Genomic DNA, 25,035 nt, shown 5'->3' on the forward strand with positions numbered 1-25,035 from the left:
CCCTGAGCTTTGGAGCTACCTGTTTTGGCATGTGGGTCATTCCCCAGTTAGTGCTGTGTATCAATCTCTGTTTTGTTCTATCTATCTATCTGTCTATCTGTCTGTCTGTCTGTCTATCTGTCTGTCTATCTATCTGTCTGTCTGTCTGTCTGTCTGTCTATCTATCTATCTGTCTGTCTGTCTATCTATCTATCTATCTATCTATCTATCTATCTATCTATCTGTCTGTCTGTCTGTCTGTCTATCTATCTATCGATCTATCGATCTGTCTCTCAGGGGTCAAACACATCGCTGAGGGATGCATTATGGGTAAAAACCCCAACTGGTTCATTTTACCCTTCATCACATCCTGGGAATAAAGCAGGAAGTGTGAAATATCGGGTTATATACGGGTGGCTCTGAGACTGGGTGATTCATCCCTGAACAATCATAACAACACAAGAAATAGGAGCAGGAGTGAGAGAGAGAGCCAGAGACAGAGAGACTGAGAGATTGGGACAGAGTGTGACTGAGTTGCCTTGGGATGTTTTACTACGTGAAAGACCCGATATATCGATGTTGAGAGGCGAATATTGAAGAGACGGAGGCAGGAGTCTGGGGGATGAGACACAATCTGAGCGTTTCACTGACCCCTCCTCATTCTTCAAACACACAGCACTAACTGGGGAATGACCCACAGCCCAGAGTAGGTGGCTCCATAGCTCAGGGGTTAGAGCACTGGTCTAGTAAACCAGGGGTCATGGGTTCAAATCTCACTGGGGCCCACTCAAAATTGGATCATAATTTAAATTCATTGTCAATTAACAGGAGCTTTAATTATTAATATTAAACAGCTCCCAGACTGACCCTGGAACTTTTTTGTCCACGTTAAAAGATGACCACATTTAAAAAGAACTTGAAGTGCTGGAACACACAGACCTCGAGCTGGAAAGTGGGATGAGGCTGGGTTGCTCTTGGCCGATCGGCGTGGATACGATGGGCCGAATGGGATTCTGCCTCTCCCTTACTCTTTTTCCTTCTCACTCAATCTCTCAACCTGACTTTCTCTTTCTCTCTCACTCTTTGTCTCCAACATCATCAGCATCGGTGTGATATATTCACAGGGCACAGCACACACAGCTTCCTAACATGGCGCGCAGCTCTCTCGGAAGTCTTCGGAAACCCGCCGAATTCTGTTTATTATTAACTCTGCACTTGCAGTACACAATACGTCCACATCCTCAATGTGGAGCTACAAACATTACAAGCTGACAGACATTGCAAGAGGCAGTCCCTCGGAATCGAGGAAGACTTGCTTCCACTCTTAAAATGAGTTCCCCTTTATCCACCCTGTTGGTTACATCCTCAAAGAATTCCAGCAAATTAGTCAAACATGACTTCCCCTTCATAAATCCATGCTGACTCTGCCTGACCCAATTATGCTTTTCCCAATGGCCTGCTCCTGAAGGAGTGAGAGGAGAGAGGGGGGAGGGGAGAGAGGGGAAGGGGAGAGAGGGAGAAGGGGGGAGAGGGGGAAGGGGAGAGAGGGGGAAGGGGAGAGAGGGAGAAGGGGAGAGAGGGGGAAGGGGGGAGAGAGAGGGGGAAGGGGGGAGAGGGAGAAGGGGAGAGAGGGGGAAGGGGAGAGAGGGGGAAGGGGAGAGAGAGAGGGGGAAGGGGAGAGAGGGGGAAGGGGAGAGAGGGGGAAGGGGAGAGAGGGGGAAGGGGAGAGAGGGGGAAGGGGGGAGAGAGAGGGAGAAGGGGGGAGAAGTGCAGATCCATTTGCAGACCCCCGAGGCACAGGCCGCTCATCGCGACCACCAGGAGGCGAAGACCAACCGAGCAGCGGTTACAGACGGGGGTACCCAGCACCCGAAGCCGACGACCTCTTGGCGGCGACGGAAGAGGCTCCAGGTCGACCAAGCGGAGTGGGGCTCCGGCCGAAACCATCCGAATGTGTCTTCCCGACGCCAGAGGCGGGAATCCCTGGGGAGGAAGATGGCGGCAGTCGAGAGAAGCGTCCAGACCACGGGTCGAGAGAAACGTCCAGACCACGGGATGTGGCCGCAACGGAACAGAGGCATGTGTTGGCCAGCGAGGAAGGCCACTGGGTTTGGGACAAAGGTAAAGGGGGGGGCCGCTGAGAAGGCCAGGACCCCACTATGTCCCAATAAGTTGTTTGCACTGTGGAACCCATGTGAGCGTTCTTTCACGGCCAATGGTGTACTATCATATGGGGTCGGGGGTACGTTAAAACAAGCCAAAGTAGCGGGCAAACAACAACCGGTCGTATATGTATCTGACAAAGTACTTGTAGCAAGTGATGTGTTATCACATTACCGCCTGCTCACGGCGAACCGCCAGACGGAAGTGTTGCAGCTTATCCGTCGCAAAGACGTAATGCTCATCCCATCAGATTGCCCCCTGCCCTGTGGGTCAAACCCTGCAACGTGTTACAAAGAAAGGCAGGGAGGCTACACACAGTCGGTGGTGCGGGAACCTCCGTACTACGTCCCAGGATCCACGGGGGACCACACGGCCTCCCGCTACCACTGAAAGTCTCAGGGCCGTATCGGCCCATCCTGGGCTCTCCAGGCCTTAGGGTCAGCGACAATAGTCCTCAGCGGGCAGCCCAGATCACCAAGCCGAGCTCCACACGTGTCGCGGTAGACTCCCTACAGACCCCGGCTGTCCCGGGTTGCTACGCAGTCACCGGACAGAGTCGCTCAGGACCGAGCCTTCCGTCTGCTATCAGCAGAGAATGCACCATGATCGTACGGCCCCCCTCCACACCACATCAGAATAAGTGACGTGGACAATATTCAGGGCCCCCAGATGGGGCCGAGAGCACTGTGTGAGACAAAGAGGGGAATGGAGTGTGTGTGTGTGTGTGATGAAAATGGAGTGTTTGGTTGTGAAACCATGTACTGAGCAAACGCAGAAAGCGTTTGGACCAGACCAGACTGCAAACTATCGATAAGCAGGCCACCATTGTGAAAGGACCTGGCCACGTCTGTCCCATCACACCAGGCACTCGGCCGGGCAGCAACGTTCCGACCAACTCACCCAGGCCAGGAATTCAAATCAGGTGATCGACCCGGGGACACAGGGCGTCATATCGCCTCAACTTGCAAATAACTGGTACATAAGCCTTTGGAGGGGGCGGGGGGGGGAGTGATGTTATGTATGCACCTAAACCTCACCAATATGTCAGACTTGCCACTAGGGGGCACACCTGTGGGAGGCCTAAGGGTCACTTGTGCACCCTGGGACAAGCAGGTACATAAGGTGATCCACCATGCTGCTTCCCCACTCTGGGGTCTCAATAAAGAGACCAAGGTCACAATAGTTTCAGCTTACGATACGGTCCCGTGGATTTATTCTGAACATAACAGTGATGGGGAGGGCAGAGAAAAATGCTGTACCTGCATGCCAACTTTCAATGACTGATGTACCATGACACCCAGGTCTCGTTGCACCTCCTCTTTTCCTAATCTGCCGCCATTCAGATAATATTCGCCTTCATGTTTTTGCCACCAAAGTAGATAACCTCACATTTACCCACATTATACTGCATCTGCCATGCATTTGCCCACTCACCTAACCTGTCCAAGTCACCCTACACACTTTTAGTGTCCTCCCCACAGCTCACACTGCCACCCAGTTGGAGATATTACACTCAATTCCCTCATCCAAATCATTAATGTATATTGTAAATAGCTGGGGTCCCAGCACTGAGCCCTGCGGCACCCCACTAGTCACTGCCTGCCATTCTGAAAACGACCCGTTTATCCCGATTCTTTGCTTCCTGTCTGCCAACCAGTTCTCTATCCACGTCAGTACATTACCCCCAATAACATGTGCTTTAATTTTGCACACTAATCTCTTGTGTGGAACATTGTCAAAAGCCTTTTGAAAGTCCAAATACACCACATCCACTGGTTCTCCCTTGTCCACTCTACGAGTTACATCCTCAAAAAATTCGAGAATATTTGTCTGGCATGATTTCCCTTTCATAAACCCATGCTGACTTGGATCGATCCTGTCACTGCTTTCCAAATGTGCTGCTTTTTCATGTTTAATAATTGATTCCATCATTTTCCCCACTACCGATGTCAGGCTAACCGGTCTATAATTACCCGCTTTCTCTCTCCCTCCTTTTTTAAACAGCGGCATAACATTAGTTACCCTCCAGTCCATAGGAACTGATCCAGAGTCAATAGACTATTGTAAAATGATCACCAATGCATCCACTATTTTGAGGGCCACTTCCTTAAGTACTCTGGGATGCAGGCTATCAGGCCCTGGGGATTTATCAGCCTTCAATCCCATCAATTTCCCGAACACAAGTTCCCACCTAATACGGATATCCTTCAGTTCCCCCTTCTCACTGGCCCCCCCCCTGCCCCAGTCCCCTAGTACTTCCAGAAACTTATTTGTGTCTTCCTTCGTGAAGACAGAACCAAAGTATTTGTTTAACTGGTCCGCCATTTCTTTGTTCCCCATTATAAATTCACCTGAATCTGACTGCAAGAGATTGATGTTTGTCATCACTACTCTTTTTTGAAGCTTTTATGTTGCCTGCAAGCTTCCTCTCATACTCTATTTTCCCCCCTCCTGGTTGAACCCTTTGTCCTCCTCTGCTGTGTTACAAAATTCTCCCAGTCCTCAGGTTTGCTGCTTTTTCTGGCCAATTTATATGCCTCTTCCTTGGATTTAACACTATCCTTCATTTCCCTTGTGAGCCACATTCCCCAGTTTATTTTTGCTCCAGACAGGGATGTGTAATTGTTGGAGTTCATCCATGTGATCTTTAAATGTTTGCCATTGTCAATCCAACATCAACCCTTGAAGGATCACTGGCCAGTCTATTCACATCTCACACCATCAAAGTTATCTTTCCTGAACTTCAAGGCCCTCATCTCTGAATTAACTCTGTCACTCTCCATCTTAATAAAGTATTTGACCCATATTTACAATTAAAGCCCTTGCTAATTTAAATACTGAGCTAATTCGGAGTTGGCCCCAGTGAGATTTGAACCCACGACCCCTGGTTTACTAGACCAGTGCTCTAACCCCTGAGCTATGGAGCCACCTGCCCTGGGCTGTGGGTCATTCCCCAGTTAGTGCTGTGTGTTTGAAGAATGAGGAGGGGTCAGTGAAACGCTCAGATTGTGTCTCATCCCCCAGACTCCAGCCTCCGTCTCTTCAATATTCGCCTCTCAACATCGATATATCGGGTCTTTCACGTCGTAAAACATCCCAAAACAACTCAGTCACACTCTGCCTCAATCTCTCTGTCTCTCTCTCTTTCTCTCTGTCTCTCAGTCTCTCGATCTCTCTCTCTCTCTCTCTCACTGTCTCTCTCTTTCTGTGCAGAGCGGAGGAAGGGGAGAGAGGGAGAAGGGGAGAATTGTTGAGATGGGGAGGGGGAGAGTCTGATGGGAAAGGGGAGAGCGAGAGTGAGGGAAGGAGAGCAAGTCAGGAGGGAGGGGAGTGGAGACAGGTGAGGGGAGGGAGAAGGAGAGGGAAGATAGAGCGAGGAGGGGAGAAAATGAAAAGGGAGAGAGGAAGGAGTGAGCGAGAGGGGAAGGGGAGAGAGAGCAGAATGGGGATCGAGGGGGGAAGGAGAGGGAGAGAGGGGGGAAGCTGAGAGAGAGGGGGAAGAGGAGAAAGATCAGCAAGGAGAGAGCAGAAGGGGCGAGATAGGTGAAAGGATAGAGAGTGAGGGGAGAGAGGGGAAGGAGTGAGAGACAGGGAAAGAGAGATAGCGGGAGAGAGGGTAAAAAGATGCAGAACGGAATGTGATGGGGAAGGAAGAGAGAGGTTTGGAAGGGGAGAGAGAAGCCTGTTCTTCAAGGGTCGGTCTCAGAGCTGTTTAATATTTATAATTTAAGCCCTTGTTAATTGACGGTGAACTTAAATACTGAGCTCATTTTGAGTAGGCTCGAGTGAGATTTGAACTCACAACCCCTGGTTTATTTAGACCCGTGCTCTAACCCCTGAACTATGGAGCTACTTGTTTTGAACTAGTCAGGGGAAGGAGCAAGAAAGAGATGGGAAGGGAAAAGAGAGTGTGGAAGGAGGGAGAGGGAGGGGAAGGGGAGAGAGGGGGAAGGAGGGGAAGGGGAGAGAGAGGGGGGAAGGAGTGAGAGAGAGGGGAAGGAAAGAGGACAAGGCGAGGGAGGGGGAAGGGGGGAGAGGGGAATGTGTGAGCGATGGGGAAAAAAGATGTCGAATGGGTCTTGATGGGGAATAGAGAGAGATTTGGAAAGGGACAGAGAGTCGAGAAGATCCTGTTGTTCCAGGGTCAGTCTCAGAGCTGTTTAATATTTATAATTTAAACCTCTTGTTAATTGATGGTGAATTTAAATGCTGAACTAATTTTGAGTAGGTCAGTGAGATTTGAACCCACGACCCCTGGTCTACAAGACCAGTGCTCTAACCCCTGAGCTATGGAGTCACCTGTAACACCAGCTCCTGTTTACATCTTACTATTGTTAACAAGGAGGTGGGGTCCGAATAATCATTCTCGGTGATTCATCCCTGAACATTGACAGAATCTTACAGCACACAAGGAGGGCCATTCGGCCCATCGTGTCTGTGCCGGCTCTGTGAGAGAGATTAGTGCTTGGAAGTTGTAAAAGGCGGGAGAGAGGGGAATGAGTGGGAGAGGGAATGGGAAGGAATCAGCCAGAGGGGAATGGAAGAGAGCGAGGGGAGAGAGATGGGAAGTCGAGAGAGGGAGGAGGCAGGGGAGAGAGAAAGGAAGGTTCGAGAGAGGGAGCAGGGGAGAATCTGAAAAGAAAGAGAGAGGAGGAGGGAGGGGAAGCAGAGTAGAATGGAGAAGGGAGGGTGATATTTGGAAGGGGAGAGACAGGCTTGAAGTTAATTGAGAATGAATTTAAATACTGAGCTAATTTAGAGTCAGTTCCTGGGAAATTTGAACTCAAGACCTCTGGTTTACAAGACCAGTGTTCTAACCCCTGAGCTATGGAGCCACCTGTGCTGGGAGCGACAGGGGAAGGAGCAGGAAAGAGAGGGGAAGGGAAAAGAGAGAGTGGAAGGAGAGAGAGAGAGCGGGAAGGAGTGAGAAAGAGGGGGAAGTTGAGAGAGAGAGTGGGGAAGGGGGGAATAAGGGATGGAAGGGGAGAGAGGGGAAGGGGAGAGAGAGGGAAGGGGTGAGAGAGAGAGTGGGGAAGGGGAGAGAGGAAGGAGGCAGGGCAGAGAGAAAGGAAGGGGAGAGAGAGGGGAAAGGGAGAGAGCGGAAGGGGAGAGAGAGGGAAGGAGTGAGAGAGAGAGTGGGGAAGGGGAGAGAGGAAGGAGGCAGGGCAGAGAGAAAGGAAGGGGAGAGAGAGGGGAAAGGGAGAGATGGGAAGGGGAGAGAGAGTGAAGAGATCGTAAAGTCTCTGGTTAAAGAATGGACTCAGTCGAGAATATTGCGTGGACTTTGTAGGGTTTGTCTCTGAGGGTATTTTCCCTGTGATGGGATCTCCCTGTGCAGGTACGTGAAAACGCTGGTTTGTTAAAACTCTGGAGACCACATGGCGGCTGTCTGTGACAAAACCCAGGATGTAAAGGTTCACCCGCCAGTCCCAGCAAAAGGAAGGGGGGGGCCACTGACAAAGGGGCTCAGGAACCTGAGGCACCCGTTCACGTGAAGCCAGTGACCAGATTAGAAAGCCACTCGAACGCGAAAGCACTTCCCATCTCCAGTCTCAGACGGGAAGCTGAACAATGAACCCACAGCCTGGCCAGGTGAAGAGGAGCCAGTTTTTTCATTTGAAGAATGAGGAGGGGTCTGTGAAACGCTCAGATTGTGTCTCATCCCCCAGACTCCTGCCTCCGTCTCTTCAATATTCACCTCTCAACATCGATATATCGGGTCTTTCACGTAGTAAAACATCCCGAGGCAACTCAGTCACACTCTGCCTCAATCTCTCTGTCTCTCTGTCTCTCTCTTTCTCACTCCCTCTGTCTCTCTATCACTTTCTCTCTGTCGCTCACTGTCTCTCGAGCCAGAAGGGGTTCGAGAGGGGGAAGGGGAAAGTCAGAAGGGAAAGGGGAGAGAGAGAGAGAGGGAGGAGAGAGATTGAGGAGTGAGTGGAGAGAGAGGAGCGGAGAGTGGAGAAGGGGAGATAGCAGGGGAAAGGGGCAGGGAGAGGGAAGGAGAGAGTGAGAGTGGGAAGGGGAGAGAGAGAGAGAGAGAGAGAAGGAGAGAGAGAGGAGCGTGTCAGTCGTTGTTATTACATCGATAGTCCACTAGGTGGGGCTCTATTAGAGGAAGAGAGAGGGAAGGGGAGAGTGAGGGGAAGGATTGAGAGAAAGGAAAGGGGAGAGTGAGGGGAAAGATTGAGAGAAAGGGAAGGGGAGAGTGAGGGGAAGGAGTGAGAGAGAGGGAAGGGGAGAGTGAGGGGAGGGAGTGAGAGAGAGGGAAGGGGAGAGTGAGGGGAAGGAGTGAGAGAGAGACGGGGAAGAGGAGACAGCGAGGAAGAGAGGAAGGTGGGGAAAGAGAGGGAGGGGATGGAGAGAGAGAGAGTGAGTGGGTAAAGAGAGCTGAATGAGTGGAAGAGAGGGAGAGTGGGAGGGGAAGGGGAGGGGGAGACAGGGCAAAATAGAGAGTGGGGAAGGAGTGAGAGAGAGGGGGGAAGAGGAGACTAGGAGGGGCAGGGGAGAGAGAGGATGGGGAAAGAGATGTTAAGGGGAGAGAGGGGGAAGGAATGAGAGAGTGAGGGGGAGGGGAAAGAGTGGGAGCCACCTGTAACACCAACTCCTGTTTGCATCTTACTATTGTTAACAAGGAGATGGGGCCCGAATAATCATTCTCAGTGATTCATCCCTGAACATTGACAGAATCTTACAGCACACAAGGAGGGCCATTCGGCCCATCGTGTCTGTGTCGGCTGTGTGAGAGAGATTAGTGCTTGGAAGTTGTAAAAGGAGGGAGAGAGGGGAATGAGTGGGAGAGGGAATGGGAGAGAGAGGGGGAAGGAGTCAGCCAGAGGGGAATGGGAGAGAGCGGAATGGGAGAGAGTGAGAGGCGGAGGAGAGAGAGATGGGAAGTCGAGAGAGGGAGGAGGCAGGGGAGAGAGAAAGGAAGGGGAGAGAGAGGGAGCAGGGGAGAATCTGAAAAGAAAGGCAAAAGAGTGAGAGAGAGGAGGGAGGAGAGGGGAAGGGGAGAGAGAGGGAAAGGGGAGAGAGAGAGGGAAAGGGGAGAGAGGGAGGAGGCAGGGGAGAGAGAAAGGAAGGGGAGAGAGAGAGCAGGGGAGAATCTGAAAAGAAAGGCAAAAGAGGGAGAGAGAGGAGTGAGGGGAGGGAGCGGAAGGAGAGAGAGGGGAAGGGGAGAGAGAGAGGGAAAGGGGAGAGAGAGATGGAGAAAGTGAGATTGCGGGAAAGTGAGAGAGGAGTTAAAAAAAAATGTAGAACGGGTCGTGATCTGGAAAGCAGAGAGACAGGGAAAGGAGAGGAGTGAGGGGAGCCTGTAGTTCCAGGGTCAATCTCAGAGCTGTTTAATATTTATAATCAATGCCTTTGTGAATTGACGGTGAATTTAAATACTGAGCTAATTTTGAGTAGGCCTCAGTGAGATTTGAACCCACGACCCCTGGTTTACGAGACCAGTGCTCTAACCCCTGAGCTATGGAACCACCTGTTGTGGGCTGTGGGTCATTCCCCAGTTAGTGCTGTGTGTTTGAAGAATGAGGAGGGGTCAGTGAAACGCTCAGATTGTGTATCATCCCCCAGACTCCTGCCTCCGTCTCTTCAATATTCGCCTCTCAACATCGATATATCGGGTCTTTCACGGAGTAAAACATCCCAAAGCAACTCAGTCACACTCTGTCCCAATCTCTCTGTCTCTCTGTCTCTCTGTGTATCTTTCTCAGTCTCTCTCTCTCTGTCTTTCTTTCTCACTCTCTCTCTGTCTCTCTATCACTTTGTCTCTCTGTCTCTCTCTCTCTCACTCACTCACTCTCGCTCTGTTTCTCTCTCTTTCTCAGTCTCTCTCTCTGTCTCTCTATCACTTTCTCTCTGTCGCTCACTGTCTCTCGAGCCGGAAGGGGTTCGAGGGGGGAAGGGGAAAGTCAGAAGGGAAAGGAGAGAGAGAGAGAGAGGGAGGGGAGAGATTGAGGAGTGAGTGGAGAGAGAGGAGCGGAGAGTGGGAAGGGGAGAAAGCGGGGTAAAGGAACAGGGAGAGGGAAGGAGTGAGTGAGAGGGGAAGGCGATAGAGAGCGAGAGAGAGATGGAGAGAGAGAGGAGCGTGTCAGTAGTTGTTATTACATCGATAGTCCACTAGGTGGGGCTCTATTAGAGGAAGAGAGAGAGAAGGGGAGAGTGAGGGGAAGGAGTGAGAGAGAGGGAAGGGGAGAGTGAGGGAAAGGAGTGAGAGAGAGGGAAGGGGAGAGTGAGGGGAAGGAGTGAGAGAGAGGGAAGGGGAGAGTGAGAGGAAGGAGTGAGAGAGAGGGAAGGGGAGAGTGAGGGGAAGGAGTGAGAGAGAGGGAAGGGGAGAGTGAGGGGAAGGAGTGAGAGAGAGGGAAGGGGAGAGTGAGGGGAAGGAGTGAGAGAGAGGTAAGGGGAGAGTGAGGGGAAGGAATGAGAGAGAGGGAAGGGGAGAGTGAGGGGAAGGAGTGAGAGAGAGGGAAGGGGAGAGTGAGGGATAGGAGGGAGAGATAGGGAAGGGGAGAGTGAGGGGAAAGAGTGAGTGAGAGTAAAGGGGAGAGTGAGGGGAAGGAGCAAAAGAGAGGGAAGGGGAGAATGAGGGGAAGGAGTGATAGAGAGGGAAGGGGAGAGTGAGGGGAAGGAATGAGAGAGAGGGAAGGGGAGAGTATGGGGAAGGAGTGAGAGAGAGGGAAGGGGAGAGTGAGGGGAAGGAGTGAGAGAGAGACGGGGAAGAGGAGAGACAGAGGGAACACCAACAATAATGTATATTTATATAGCGCCTTTAACGTAGTGAAACGTCCCAAGCTGCTCCACAGGAGGATTATGGGATAAAAATTTGACACCGAGCCACAAAAGTAGAAATTAGCGCAGGTGAAGAGGTCGGTTTTAAGGAATGTCTTGAAGGAGGAAAGAGAGGTAGAGAGGCGGAGAGGTTTAGGGAGGGAGTTCCAGAGCTTGGGGCCCAGGCAACAGAAGGCCCGGCCACCGATGGTGGAGCGATTGTAATCAGGGATGGTCAGGAGGGCAGAATTAGAGGAGTGCAGACATCTCGGGGGGTTGTGGGGCTGGAGGAGATTACAGAGATAGGGAGGGGCGAGGGGCTGGAGGAGGTTACAGAGATAGGGAGGGGTGTAGGGGCTGGAGGAGGTTACAGAGATAGGGAGGGGTGTAAGGGCTGGAGGAGTTTACAGAGATAGGGAGGGATGTAGGGGCTGGAGGAGGTTACAGAGATAGGGAGGGGTGTAGGGGCTGGAGGAGGTTACAGAGATAGAGAGGGGTGTAGGGGCTGGAGGAGGTTACAGAGATAGGGAGGGGGTGTAGGTGCTGGAGGAGGTAATAGAGATAGGGAGGGGTGTAGGTGCTGGAGGAGGTTATAGAGATAGGGAGGGGTGTAGACGCTGGAGGAGGTAACAGAGATAGGGAGGGGTGTAGTGCTGGAGGAAGTTACAGAGATAGGGAGGGATGTAGGTGTTGGAGGAGGTTATAGAGATAGGGAGGGGTGTAGACGCTGGAGGAGGTAACAGAGATAGGGAGGGGTGTAGTGCTGGAGGAAGTTACAGAGATAGGGAGGGGTGTAGGTGTTGGAGGAGGTTATAGAGATAGGAAGGGGTGTAGACGCTGGAGGAGGTAACAGAGATAGGGAGGGGTGCAGTGCTGGAGGAAGTTACAGAGATAGGGAGGGGCGAGCGTCATGGAGGGATTTGTAAACAAGGATGAGAATTTTGAAATCGAGGCGTTGCTTAACCGGGAGCCAATGTAGGTCAGAGAGCATAGGGGGTGATGGGTGAGTGGGACTCGGTGTGAGTTTGGACACGGGGCAGTGAGCACGGGGGGTGATGGGTGAGTGGGACTGGGTGCGAGTTAGGACACGGGTCAGCGAGCACAGTGGGTGATGGGTGAGCGGGACTCGGTGTGAGTTAGGACATGGGGCAGTGAGCATAGGGGGTGATGGGTGAGCGGGACTCGGTGTGAGTTAGGACACGTGGGCAGCGAGCACAGGGGGTGATGGGTGTGCGGGACTCGGTGCGAGTTTGGACACAGGGGCAGCGAGCACAGCGGGTGATGGGTGAGCGGGACTCGGTGCGAGTTAGGACACGGGGCAGTGAGCACAAGGGGTGATGGGTGAGCGGGACTCGGTGCGAGTTCGGACATGGGGCAGTGATCACAGGGGGTGATGGGTGAGCGGGACTCGGTGCGAGTAAGGACACGGGTCAGCGAGCACAGGGGGTGATGGGTGAGTGGGACTCGGTGCGAGTTAGGACACGGGGCAGTGAGCACAAGGGGGTGATGGTTTAGTGGGACTCGGTGCGAGTTAGGACACGGGGCAGTGAGCACAAGGGGGTGATGGGTGAGCGGGACTCGGTGCGAGTTAGGACACGGGGCAGTGAGCACAAGGGGGTGATGGGTGAGCGGGACTCGGTGCGAGTTAGGACACGGGGCAGCGAGCACAGCGGGTGATGGGTGAGTGGGACTCGGTGCGAGTTAGGACACGGGGGCAGCGAGCACAAGGGGTGATGGGTGAGCGGGACTCGGTGCAAGTTAGGACACGGGGGCAGCGAGCACAAGGGGTGATGGGTGAGCGGGACTGGGTGTGAGTTAGGACACGGGGCAGCGAGCACAGCGGGTGATGGGTGAGTGGGACTCGGTGTGAGTTAGGACACGGGGCAGCGAGCACAGCGGGTGATGGGTGAGTGGGACTGGGTGTGAGTTAGGACACGGGGTCAGTGAGCACAGCGGGTGATGAGTGAGCGGGACTCGGTGTGAGTTAGGACACGGGGCAGTGAGCACAGGGGGTGATGGGTGAGTGGGACTGGGTGTGAGTTAGGACACGGGGCAGCGAGCACAGGGGGTGATGGGTGAGTGGGACTCGGTGCGAGTTAGGACACGGGGTCAGTCGAGTTTTGGATCACCTCTCGTTTGTATTGGGGTAGAATGTGGGAAGAATTGAGAGACAGAGGGAAGGGGAATGAGAGGTGGGGAGCGGAAGAGGGAGAGAGAGAGACAGGAAAAGATAGAGAGTGGGTGTGGCAAGGGAGGGGGGAGACGGGCAAAGCGAGATCGCGGGAAAGGGGGTAAAAGATGCAGAATGGGGGTCGGCAGAGAGAGATTTGGATGGAGAGAAATTGTAATAGAGACGACAACCTGTTGTTCCAGGGTCGGTATCAGAGCAGTTTAATATTTATAATTAAAGCCCTTGTTAATTGACGGTGAATTTAAATATTGAGCTAATTTTGAGTATGCCCCAGTGAGATTTGAACCCACGACCCTGATTTACTAGACCAGTGCTCTAACCCCTGAGCTATGGAACCACCTGCTGTGGGAAACGCAGGGTAAGGAGCAGGAAAGAGAGGGGAAGGGAAAAGAGAGAGTGGAAGGAGTGAGAGAGAGGGGGAAGGGGAAATAGAGGGAGAGGGAAGGGTGGCGATGGAGTGAGTGAGAGAGGATAATGGATGAGAGCGGAAGGCAGAGTAAGTGATGGAAGGGGCGAGAGGGGAAGGGGAGAGGGGAGAGAGATGGGAAGGCAAGAGAGGGAGGAGGCAAGCGAGAGAGAAAGGAAGGGGAGAGAGAGGGAGAACGGGAGACTCTGAAAAGAAAGGGAAAAGAGAGCGAGAGAGGAAGGAGGGGAGGGAGGGAAGTGGAGAGTGAAAAGGTGAGGGGAAGGGGAGAGAGGGTGGAGAGACTGGGTTGGCGAAAGAGACAGAGTGAGCGGAGAGAGGGGGTGAGAGAGTGGATAGCGGAGAGAGAGGGTGAGGCGAGGGAGGGGGAAAGGGGGAGAAGGGAATGAGTGAGAGACGGGAAAGCGATAAAAAGGTGTAGAACGAGTCGTGATGGGGAAGGTAGAGAGAGATTTGGAAAAGGAGAGAGAGTGTCAGAGACAGAAGAAGGAGGAGAGAGGAGGGGACCCTGTTGTTCCAGGGACAGTCTCAGAGCTGTTTAATATTGATAATTAAAACCCTTGTTAATTGACAGTGAATTTAAATACTGAGCTAATTTTGAGCAGGCCCCAGTGAGATTTGAACTCACGACTCCTGGTTTACGAGACCAGTGCTCTAACCTCTGAGTTATGGAGCCACCTGCACTGCGAAATACAGGGGAATGAGCAGGAAAGTGAGGGGAAGGGAAAAGAGAGAGTGGAAGGAGTGAGAGAGAGGGGGAAGGGGAGAGAGATCGGAAAGAGAGAGAGGGAGGAGGCAGGGGAGACGCCTGCCTCCGTCTCTTCAATATTCGCCTCTCAACATCGATATATCGGGTCTTTCACGTAGTAAAACATCCCAAGGCAACTCAGTCACACTCTGCCTCAATCTCTCTGTCTCTCAATCTCTTTCTCTCTCTCCCTCTGTCTCTCTCTCTCTCTGTCTCTCTATCACTTTCTCTCTGTCGCTCACTGTCTCTCGAGCCGGAAAGGGTTAGAGAGGGGGAAGGGGAAAGTCAGAAGGGAAAGGAGAGAGAGAGAGAGAGAGAGGGAGGGGAGAGATTGAGGAGTGAGTGGAGAGAGAGGAGCGGAAAGTGGGAAGGGGAGAAAGCGGGGGAAAGGAACAGGGAGAGGGAAGGAGTGAGTGAGAGTGCGAAGGGGAGATCGAGAGAGAGAGAGATGGAGAGAGAGCGGAGCGTGTCAGTAGTTGTTATTACATCGATAGTCCACTAGGTGGGGCTCTATTAGAGGAAGAGAGAGGGAAGGGGAGAGTGAGGGGAAGGAGTGAGAGAGAGGGAACGGGAGAGTGAGGGGAAGGAGTGAGAGAGAGGGAAGGGGAGAGTGAGGGGAAGGAGTGAGAGAGAGGGAAGGGGAGAATGAGGGGAAGGAGTGAGAGAGAGGGAAGGGGAGAGTGAGGGGAAGGAGTGAGAGAGAGGGAAGTGGAGAGTGAGGGGAAGGAGTGAGAGAGAGGGAAGGGGAGAGTGAGGGGAAGGAGTGAGAGAGAGACGGGGAAGAGGAGAGTGAGGTGAAGGAGTGAGGGAGAGGGAAGGGGAGAGTGAGGGGAAGGAGTGAGAGAGAGGGAAGGGGAGAGTGTGGGGAAGGAGTGAGAGAGAGACGGGGAAGAGGAGAGACAGAGGGAACAACAACAATAATGTATATTTATATAGCGCCTTTAACATCGTGAAACGTCCCAAGCTGCTCCACAGGAGGATTATGGGATAAAAATTTGACACCGAGCCACAAAAGTAGAAATTAGCGCAGGTGAAGAGGTCGGTTTTAAGGAGCGTCTTGAAGGAGGAAAGAGAGGTAGAGAGGCGGAGAGGTTTAGGGAGGGAGTTCCAGAGCTTGGGGCTCAGGCAACAGAAGGCCCGGCCACCGATGGTGGAGCGATTATAATCAGGGATAGTCAGAGGGCAGAATTAGAGGAGTGCAGACATCTCGGGGGGTTGTGGGGCCGGAGGGAATTACAGAGATAGGGAGGGATGTAGGGGCTGGAGGAGGTTAAAGAGATAGGGAGTAGTGAGGGGTCATGGAGGGATTTGTAAACAAGGATGAGAATTTTGAAATCGAGGCATTGCTTAACCGGGAGCCAATGTAGGTCAGCGAGCACAGGGGGTGATGGGTGAGCGGGACTGGGTGTGAGTTGGGACACGGGGCAGTGAGCACAGTGGGTGATGGGTGAGCAGGACTCGGTGCGAGTTAGGACACGGGGCAGCGAGCACAGGGGGTGATGGGTGAGCGGGACTCGATGCGAGTTAGGACACGGGGCAGTGAGCACAGGGGGTGATGGGTGAGCGGGACTCGGTGCGAGTTAGGACACGGGGCAGCGAGCACAGGGGGTGATGGGTGAGTGGGACTGGGTGCGAGTTAGGACACGGGGCAATGAGCACAGTGGGTGATGGGTGAGTGGGACTCGTTGCGAGTTAGGACACGGGGCAGCGAGCACAGCGGGTGATGGGTGAGTGGGACTCGGTTCGAGTTAGGACACGGGGTCAGCCGAGTTTTGGATCACCTCTAGTTTATATTGGGTAGAATGTGGGAAGAATTGAGAGACAGGGGGAAGGGGAGTGAGAGGTGGGGAGCGGAAGGGGGAGAGAGAGAGACAGGAAAGGATAGAGAGTGGGTGTGGCAAGGGAGGGGGGAGACGGGCAAAGCGAGATCGCGGGAAAGGGGGTAAAAGATGCAGAATGGGGGTTGGCAGAGAGAGATTTGGATGGAGAGAAAGTGTAATAGAGACGACAGCCTGTTGTTCCAGGGTCGGTATCAGAGCAGTTTAATATTTATAATTAAAGCCCTTGTTAATTGACGGTGAATTTAAACATTGAGCTAATTTTGAGTAAGCCCCAGTGAGATTTGAACCCACGACCCTGGTTTACTAGACCAGTGCTCTAATCCCTGAGCTATGGAACCACCTGCTTTGGGAAATGCAGTGTAAGGAGCAGGAAAGAGAGGGGAAGGGAAAAGAGAGAGTGGAAGGAGTGAGAGAGAGGGGGAAGGGGAAATAGAGGGAGAGGGAAGGGTGGGGATGGAGTGAGTGAGAGAGGATAATGGATGAGAGCGGAAGGGGAGAGTAAGTGATGGAAGGGGAGAGAGGGGAAGGGGAGAGGGGGGAAGGAGAGAGGTGGGAAGGCAAGAGAGGGAGGAGGCAAGGGAGAGAGAAAGGAAGGGGAGAGAGAGGGAGAATGGGGGACTCTGAAAAGAAAGGGAAAAGAGAGGAAGGAGGGGAGGGAGGGAGGTGGAGAGTGAAAAGGCGAGGGGAAGGGGAGAGAGGGTGGAGAGACTGGGTTGGCGAAAGAGACAGAGTGAGCGGAGAGAGAGGGTGAGAGAGTGGATAGCGGAGAGAGAGGGTGAGGCGAGGGAGGGGGAAAGGGGGAGAAGGGAATGAGTGAGAGACGGGAAAGCGATAAAAAGGTGTAGAACGGGTCGTGATGGGGAAGGGAAAGAGAGATTTGGAAAGGGAGAGAGAGTGTCAGAGACACAAGAAGGAAGAGAGAGGTGGGGACCCTGTTGTTCCAGGGACAGTCTCAGAGCTGTTTAATATTTATAATTAAAGCCCTTGTTAATTGACAGTGAATTTAAATACTGAGCTAATTTTGAATAGGCCCCAGTGAGATTTGAACTCACGACCCCTGGTTTACTAGACCAGTGCTCTAACCTCTGAGCTATGGAGCCACCTGCACTGGGAAACACAGGGGAAGGAGCAGGAAAGTGAGGGGAAGGGAAAAGAGAGAGTGGAAGGAGTGAGAGAGAGGGGGAAGGGGAGAGAGATCGGAAAGAGAGAGAGGGAGGAGGCAGGGGAGACGCCTGCCTCCGTCTTTTCAATATTCGCCTCTCAACATCGATATATCGGGTCTTTCACGTAGTAAAACATCCCAAGGCAACTCAGTCACACTCTGCCCCAATCTCTCTGTCTCTCAATCTCTTTCTCTCTCTCCCTCTGTCTCTCTCTCTCTCTGTCTCTCTATCACTTTCTCTCTGTCGCTCACTGTCTCTCGAGCCGGAAGGGGTTAGAGAGGGGGAAGGGGAAAGTCAGAAGGGAAGGGAGAGAGAGAGAGAGAGAGAGGAGGAGAGAGATTGAGGATTGAGTGGAGAGAGAGGAGCGGAGAGTGGGAAGGGGAGAAAGCGGGGGAAAGGGACAGCGTGAGGGAAGGAGTGAGTTTGAGGGGGACGGGGAGAGAGGGAGAGAGAGAGATGGAGAGAGAGAGGAGCGTGTCAGTAGTTGTTATTACATCGATAGTCCACTAGGTGGGGCTCTATTAGAGGAAGAGAGAGTGAAGGGGAGAGTGAGGGAAAGGATTGAGAGTGAGGGAAGGGGAGAGTGAGGGGAAGGAGTGAGAGAGAGATGGAGAAGAGGAGAGTGAGGGGAAGGAGTGAGAGAGAGGGAAGGGGAGAGTGAGGGGAAGGAGTGAGAGAGAGGGAAGGGGAGAGTGAGGGGAAGGATTGAGAGAGAGGGAAGGGGTGAGTGAGGGGAAGGAGTGAGAGAGAGGGAAGGGGAGAGTGAGGGGAAGGAGTGAGAGAGAGGGAAGGGGAGAGTGAGGGGAAGTATTGAGAGAGAGAGAAGGGGAGAGTGTGGGGAAGGAGTGAGAGAGAGGGAAGGGGAGAGTGAGGTGAAGGAGTGAGAGAGAGGGAAGGGGAGAGTGAGGGGAAGGAGTGAGAGAGAGGGAAGGGGAGAGAGAGGTGAAGGAGTGAGAGAGAGGGAAAGGGAGAGTGAGGGGAAGGAGTGAGAGAGAGGGAAAGGGAGAGTGAGGGGAAGGAGTGAGAGAGAGACGGGGAAGAGGAGAGTGAGGTGAAGGAGTGAGAGAGAGGGAAGGGGAGAGTGAGGGGAAGGAGTGAGAGAGAGAGAAGGGGAGAGTGAGGTGAAGGAGTGAGAGAGAGGGAAGGGGAGAGTGAGGAGAAGGAGTGGGAAGGGGAGAGTGAGGGGAAGGAGTGAGAGAGAGACGGGGAAGAGGAGAGACAGAGGGAACACCAACAATAATGTATATTTATATAGCGCCTTTAACGTAGTGAAACGTCCCAGGGTGCTCCACAGGAGGATTATGGGATAAAAATTTGAAACTGAGCCACAAAAATAGAAATTGGCGCAGGTGAAGAGGTCGGTTATTAGGAGCGTCTTGAAGGAGGAAAGAGAGGTAGAGAGGCGGAGAGGTTTAGGGAGGGAGTTCCAGAGCTTGGGGCCCAGGCAACAGAAGGCACGGCCCCCGATGGTGGAGCGATTATAATCAGGGATGGTCAGAGAGCAGAATTAGAGGAGTGCAGACATCTCGGGGGGTTGTGGGGCTGGAGGAGGTTACAGAGATAGGGAGGCGTGTAGGGGCTGGAGGAGATTACAGAGAAAGGGAGGGGTGTAGGGGCTGGAGGAGGTTACAGAGATAGGGAGGGGTGTAGGTGCTGGAGGAGGTTACAGATATAGGGAGGGGTGTAGGGGCTGGAGGAGGTTACAGAGAAAGGGAGGGGTGTAGGGGCTGGAGGAGGTTACAGAGATAGGGAGGGGTGTAGGTGCTGGAGGAGGTTACAGAGATAGGGAGGGGTGTAGGGGCTGGAGGAGGTTACAGAGATAGGGAGGGGTGTAGGTGTTGGAGGAGGTTATTGAGATAGGGAGGGGTGTAGACGCTGGAGGAGGTAACAGAGGTAGGGAGGGGTGTAGTGCTGGAGGAAGTTACAGAGATAGGGAGGGATGTAGGTGTTGGAGGAGGTTATAGAGATAGGGAGGGGTGTAGACGCTGGAGGAGGTAACAGAGATAGGGAGGGGTGTAGTGCTGGAGGAAGTTATAGAGATAGGGAGGGGTGTAGGTGTTGGAGGAGGTTATAGAGATAGGGAGGGGTGTAGTGCTGGAGGAAGTTGCAGAGATAGGGAGGGGCGAGCGTCATGGAGGGATTTGTAAACAAGGATGAGAATTTTGAAATCGAGGCGTTGCTTAACCGGGAGCCAATGTAGGGCAGAGAGCACAGGGGGTGATGGGTGAGTGGGACTCGGTGTGAGTTTGGACACGGGGCAGTGAGCACAGGGGGTGATGGGTGAGCGGGACTCGGTGCAAGTTAGGACACGTGGGCAGTGAGCACAGGGGGTGATGGGTGAGTGGGACTGGGTGTGAGTTAGGACACGTGGGCAGTGAGCACAGGGGGTGATGGGTGAGCGGGACTCGGTGCGAGTTAGGACACGGGGCAGTGAGCACAGGGGGTGACGGGTGAGCGGGACTGGGTGCGAGTTAGGACACGGGTCAGCGAGCACAGTGGGTGATGGTTGAGTGGGACTGGGTGTGAGTTAGGACACGGGGTCAGCGAGCACAGGGGGTGATGGGTGAGCGGGACTCGGTGCGAGTTTGGACACAGGGGCAGCGAGCACAGCGGGTGATGGGTGAGTGGGACTGGGTGTGAGTTAGGACACGGGGCAGTGAGCACAGGGGGTGATGGGTGAGTGGGACTGGGTGTGAGTTAGGACACGGGGCAGTGAGCACAGTGGGTGATGGGTGAGCGGGACTCGGTGCGAGTTTGGACACAGGGGCAGCGAGCACAGCGGGTGATGGGTGAGTGGGACTGGGTGTGAGTTAGGACACGGGGCAGTGAGCACAGGGGGTGATGGGTGAGTGGGACTGGGTGTGAGTTAGGACACGGGGCAGCGAGCACAGCGGGTGATGGGTGAGTGGGACTCGGTGCGAGTTAGGACACGGGGTCAGTCGAGTTTTGGATCACCTCTAGTTTATATTGGGGTAGAATGTGGGAAGAATTGAGAGACAGGGGGAAGGGGAGTGAGAGGTGAGGAGCGGAAGGGGGAGAGAGAGAGACAGGAAAGGATAGAGAGTGGGTGTGGCAAGGGAGGGGGGAGACGGGCAAAGCGAGATCGCGGGAAAGGGGGTAAAAGATGCAGAATGGGGGTCGGCAGAGAGAGATTTGGATGGAGAGAAAGTGTAATAGAGACGACAACCTGTTGTTCCAGGGTCGGTATCAGAGCAGTTTAATATTTATAATTAAAGCCCTTGTTAATTGACGGTGAATTTAAATATTGAGCTAATTTTGAGTATGCCCCAGTGAGATTTGAACCCACGACCCTGATTTACTAGACCAGAGCTCTAACCCCTGAGCTATGGAACCACCTGCTTTGGGAAACGCAGGGTAAGGAGCAGGAAAGAGAGGGGAAGGGAAAAGAGAGAGTGGAAGGAGTGAGAGAGAGGGGGAAGGGGAAATAGAGGGAGAGGGAAGGGTGGCGATGGAGTGAGTGAGGGAGGATAATGGATGAGAGCGGAAGGGGAGAGTAAGTGATGGAAGGGGAGAGAGGGGAAGTGGAGAGGGGGGAAGGGGAGAGAGATGGGAAGGCAAGAGAGGGAGGAGGCAAGGGAGAGAGAAAGGAAAGGGAGAGAGAGGGAGAACGGGAGACTCTGAAAAGAAAGGGAAAAGAGAGCGAGAGAGGAAGGAGGGGAGGGAGGGAAGTGGAGAGTGAAAAGGCGAGGGGAAGGGGAGAGAGGGTGGAGAGACTGGGTTGGAGAAAGAGACAGAGTGAGCGGAGAGAGGGGGTGAGAGAGTGGATAGCGGAGAGAGAGGGTGAGGCGAGGGAGGGGGATAGGGGGAGAAGGGAATGAGTGAGAGACGGGAAAGCGATAAAAAGGGTCGTGATGGGGAAGGGAGAGAGAGATTTGGAAAGGTAGAGAGAGTGTCAGAGAGAGGAAGGGAGCCCAGCCTGTTGTTCCAGGGACAGTCTCAGAGCTGTTTAATATTTATAATTAAAGCCCTTGTTAATTGACAGTGAATTTAAATACTGAGCTAATTTTGAGTAGGCCCCAGTGAGATTTGAACTCACGACCCCTGGTTTACGAGACCAGTGCTCTAACCCCTGAGCTATGGAGCCACCTGCTCTGGGAAGTCAGGGGAAGGAGCAGGAAAGTGAGGGGAAGGGAAAAGAGAGAGTGGAAGGAGTGAGAGAGAGGGGGAAGGGGAGAGAGATCGGAAAGAGAGAGAGTGAGGGGGCAGGGGAGACTCCTGCCTCCGTCTCTTCAATATTCGCCTCTCAACATCGATATATCGGGTCTTTCACGTAGTAAAACATCCCAAGGCAACTCAGTCACACTCTGTCCCAATCTCTCTGTCTCTCAATCTCTTTCTCTCTCTCCCTCTGTCTCTCTCTCTCTCTGTCTCTCTATCACTTTCTCTCTGTCGCTCACTGTCTCTCGAGCCGGAAGGGGTCAGAGAGGGGGAAGGGGAAAGTCAGAAGGGAAGGGAGAGAGAGAGAGAGAGAGGGAGGAGAGAGATTGAGGAGTGAGTGGAGAGAGAGGAGCGGAGAGTGGGAAGGGGAGAAAGCGGGCGAAAGGGACAGCGTGAGGGAAGGAGTGAGTGAAAGGGGGACGGGGAGAGAGGGAGAGAGAGAGATGGAGAGAGAGAGGAGCGTGTCAGTAGTTGTTATTACATCGATAGTCCACTAGGTGGGGCTCTATTAGAGGAAGAGAGAGGGAAGGGGAGAGTGAGGGGAAGGAGTGAGAGAAAGGGAAGGGGAGAGTGAGGGGAAGGAGTGAGAGAGAGATGGAGAAGAGGAGAGTGAGGGGAAGGAGTGAGAGAGAGGGAAGGAGAGAGTGAGGGGAAGGAGTGAGAGAGAGGGAAGGGGAGAGTGAGGGGAAGGATTGAGAGAGAGGGAAGGGGTGAGTGAGGGGAAGGATTGAGAGAGAGGGAAGGGGAGAGTGAGGGGAAGGAGTGAGAGAGAGGTAAGGGGAGAGTGAGGGGATGGAGTGAGAGAGAGAGAAGGGGAGAATGTGGCGAAGGAGTGAGAGAGAGACGGGGAAGAGGAGAGACAGAGGGAACACCAACAATAATGTATATTTATATAGCGCCTTTAACGTAGTGAAACGTCCCAAGGTGCTCCACAGGAGGATTATGGGATAAAAATTTGACACCGAGCCACAAAAATAAATATTAGCGCAGGTGAAGAGGTCGGTTTTAAGGAGAGTCTTGAAGGAGGAAAGAGAGATAGAGAGGCGGAGAGGTTTAGGGAGGGAGTTCCAGAGCTTGGGGCCAAGGCAACAGAAGGCCCGGCCTCCGATGGTGGAGCGATTATAATCAGGGATGGTCAGGAGGGCAGAATTAGAGGAGTGCAGACATCTCGGGGGGTTGTGGGGCTGGAGGGGGTTACAGAGATAGGGAGGGGTGTAGGGGCTGGAGGAGGTTACAGAGATAGGGAGGGGTGCAGGGGCTGGAGGAGGTTACAGAGATAGGGAGGTGTGTGGGAAGTTACAGAGATAGGGAGGGTTGTGGGGCTGGAGGAGGTTACAGAGATAGGGAGGGGTGTAGGGGCTGGAGGAGGTGACAGAGATAGGGAGGGGTGTAGGGGCTGGAGGAGGTTACAGAGATAGGGAGGGGTGTAGGTGCTGGAGGAGGTTACAGAGATAGGGAGGGGTGTAGGGGCTGGAGGAGGTTACAGAGATAGGGAGGGGTGTAGGTGCTGGAGGAGGTTACAGAGATAGGGAGGGGTGTAGTGGCTGGAGGAGGTTACAGAGATAGGGAGGGGTGTAGGTGTTGGAGGAGGTTATAGAGATAGGGAGGGGTGTAGACGCTGGAGGAGGTAACAGAGATAGGGAGGGGTGTAGGGGCTGGAGGAGGTTACAGAGATAGGGAGGGGTGTAGGTGCTGGAGGAGGTTACAGAGATAGGGAGGGGTGTAGGGGCTGGAGGAGGTTACAGAGATAGGGAGGGGTGTAGGTGCTGGAGGAGGTTACAGAGATAGGGAGGGGTGTAGTGGCTGGAGGAAGTTACAGAGATAGGGAGGGGTGTAGGTGTTGGAGGAGGTTATAGAGATATGGAGGGGTGTAGACGCTGGAGGAGGTAACAGAGATCGGGAGGGGTGTAGTGCTGGAGGAAGTTACAGAGATAGGGAGGCGCGAGCGTCATGGAGGGATTTGTAAACAAGGATGAGAATTTTGAAATAGAGGCGTTGCTTAACCGGGAGCCAATGTAGGGCAGAGAGCACAGGGGGTGATGGGTGAGCGGGACTCGGTGCGAGTTAGGACATGGGGCAGTGAGCACAGGGGGTGATGGGTGAGCGGGACTGGGTGTGAGTTAGGACACGGGGCAGTGAGCACAGGGGGTGATGGGTGACCGGGACTGGGTGTGAGTTAGGACACGGGGCAGTGAGCACAGGGGGTGATGGGTGAGCGGGACTCGGTGCGAGTTAGGACACGGGACAGTGAGCACAGGGGGTGATGGGTGACCGGGACTGGGTGTGAGTTAGGACACGGGGCAGTGAGCACAGGGGGTGATGGGTGAGCGGGACTTGGTGCGAGTTAGGACACGGGGCAGTGAGCACAGGGCGTGATGGGTGAGCGGGTCTCGGTGCGAGTTCGGACACGGGGCAGCGAGCACAGGGGGTGATGGGTGAGCGGGACTTGGTGTGAGTTAGGACACGGGGGCAGCGAGCACAGGGGGTGATGGGTGAGCGGGACTTGGTGTGAGTTAGGACACGGGGGCAGCGAGCACAGGGGGTGATGGGTGAGCGGGACTTGGTGTGAGTTAGGACACGGGGCAGCGAGCACAGAGGGTGATGGGTGAGCGGGACTGGGTGTGAGTTAGGACACGGGGCAGTGAGCACAGCGGGTGATGGGTGAGCGGGACTGGGTGCGAGTTAGGACACGGGGGCAGTGAGCACAGTGGGTGATGGGTGAGCGGGACTGGGTGCGAGTTAGGACACGGGGTCAGCCGAGTTTTGGATCACCTCTAGTTTATATTGGGTAGAATGTGGGAAGAATTGAGAGACAGGGGGAAGGGGAGTGAGAGGTGGGGAGCGGAAGGGGGAGAGAGAGAGACAGGAAAGGATAGAGAGTGGGTGTGGCAAAGGAGGGGGGAGACGGGCAAAGCGAGATAGCGGGAAAGGGGGTAAAAGATGCAGAATGGGGGTCGACAGAGAGAGATTTGGATGGCGAGAAAGTGTAATGGAGACGACAACCTGTTGTTCCAGGGTCGGTATCAGAGCAGTTTAATATTTATAATTAAAGCCCTTGTTAATTGACGGTGAATTTAAATATTGAGCTAATTTTGAGTATGCCCCAGTGAGATTTGAACCCACGACCCTGATTTACTAGACCAGAGCTCTAACCCCTGAGCTATGGAACCACCTGCTTTGGGAAACGCAGGGTAAGGAGCAGGAAAGAGAGGGGAAGGGAAAAGAGAGAGTGGAAGGAGTGAGAGAGAGGGGGAAGGGGAAATAGAGGGAGAGGGGAGGGTGGCGATGGAGTGAGTGAGAGAGGATAATGGATGAGAGCGGAAGGGGAGAGTAAGTGATGGAAGGGGAGAGAGGGGAAGGGGAGAGGGGGGAAGGGGAGAGAGATGGGAAGGCAAGAGAGGGAGGAGGCAAGGGAGAGAGAAAGGAAGGGGAGAGAGAGGGAGAACGGGAGACTCTGAAAAGAAAGGGAAAAGAGAGCGAGAGAGGAAGGAGGGGAGGGAGGGAGGTGGAGAGTGAAAAGGTGAGGGGAAGGGGAGAGAGGGTGGAGAGACTGGGTTGGAGAAAGAGACAGAGTG

General features: G+C 53.7%; 7 non-coding genes across 7 annotated transcripts; 1 reads left to right on the top strand and 6 right to left on the bottom strand.

The window, feature by feature from the left end:
* Positions 1-691: 691 nt before the first annotated feature.
* trnat-agu (transfer RNA threonine (anticodon AGU)) lies at positions 692-764 on the top strand. The gene has a single exon. It is a non-coding gene; the product is annotated as a tRNA-Thr (tRNA).
* A 4,232-nt stretch (positions 765-4,996) lies between these two features.
* Positions 4,997-5,069, bottom strand: trnat-agu (transfer RNA threonine (anticodon AGU)). The gene has a single exon. It is a non-coding gene; the product is annotated as a tRNA-Thr (tRNA).
* Positions 5,070-9,550: 4,481 nt separating this feature from the next.
* Positions 9,551-9,623, bottom strand: trnat-cgu (transfer RNA threonine (anticodon CGU)). The gene has a single exon. It is a non-coding gene; the product is annotated as a tRNA-Thr (tRNA).
* A 4,509-nt stretch (positions 9,624-14,132) lies between these two features.
* On the bottom strand, positions 14,133-14,205 carry trnat-cgu (transfer RNA threonine (anticodon CGU)). Its single transcript has one exon. It is a non-coding gene; the product is annotated as a tRNA-Thr (tRNA).
* A 2,179-nt stretch (positions 14,206-16,384) lies between these two features.
* Positions 16,385-16,456, bottom strand: trnat-agu (transfer RNA threonine (anticodon AGU)). Its single transcript has one exon. It is a non-coding gene; the product is annotated as a tRNA-Thr (tRNA).
* A 689-nt stretch (positions 16,457-17,145) lies between these two features.
* Positions 17,146-17,218, bottom strand: trnat-agu (transfer RNA threonine (anticodon AGU)). The gene has a single exon. It is a non-coding gene; the product is annotated as a tRNA-Thr (tRNA).
* Positions 17,219-21,313: 4,095 nt separating this feature from the next.
* Positions 21,314-21,386, bottom strand: trnat-cgu (transfer RNA threonine (anticodon CGU)). The gene has a single exon. It is a non-coding gene; the product is annotated as a tRNA-Thr (tRNA).
* Between the last annotated feature and the right edge of the window lie 3,649 nt (positions 21,387-25,035).

Source organism: Pristiophorus japonicus, unplaced genomic scaffold (assembly GCF_044704955.1).
Source record: "Pristiophorus japonicus isolate sPriJap1 unplaced genomic scaffold, sPriJap1.hap1 HAP1_SCAFFOLD_288, whole genome shotgun sequence".
Taxonomy (NCBI): Eukaryota; Metazoa; Chordata; class Chondrichthyes; family Pristiophoridae; genus Pristiophorus; species Pristiophorus japonicus.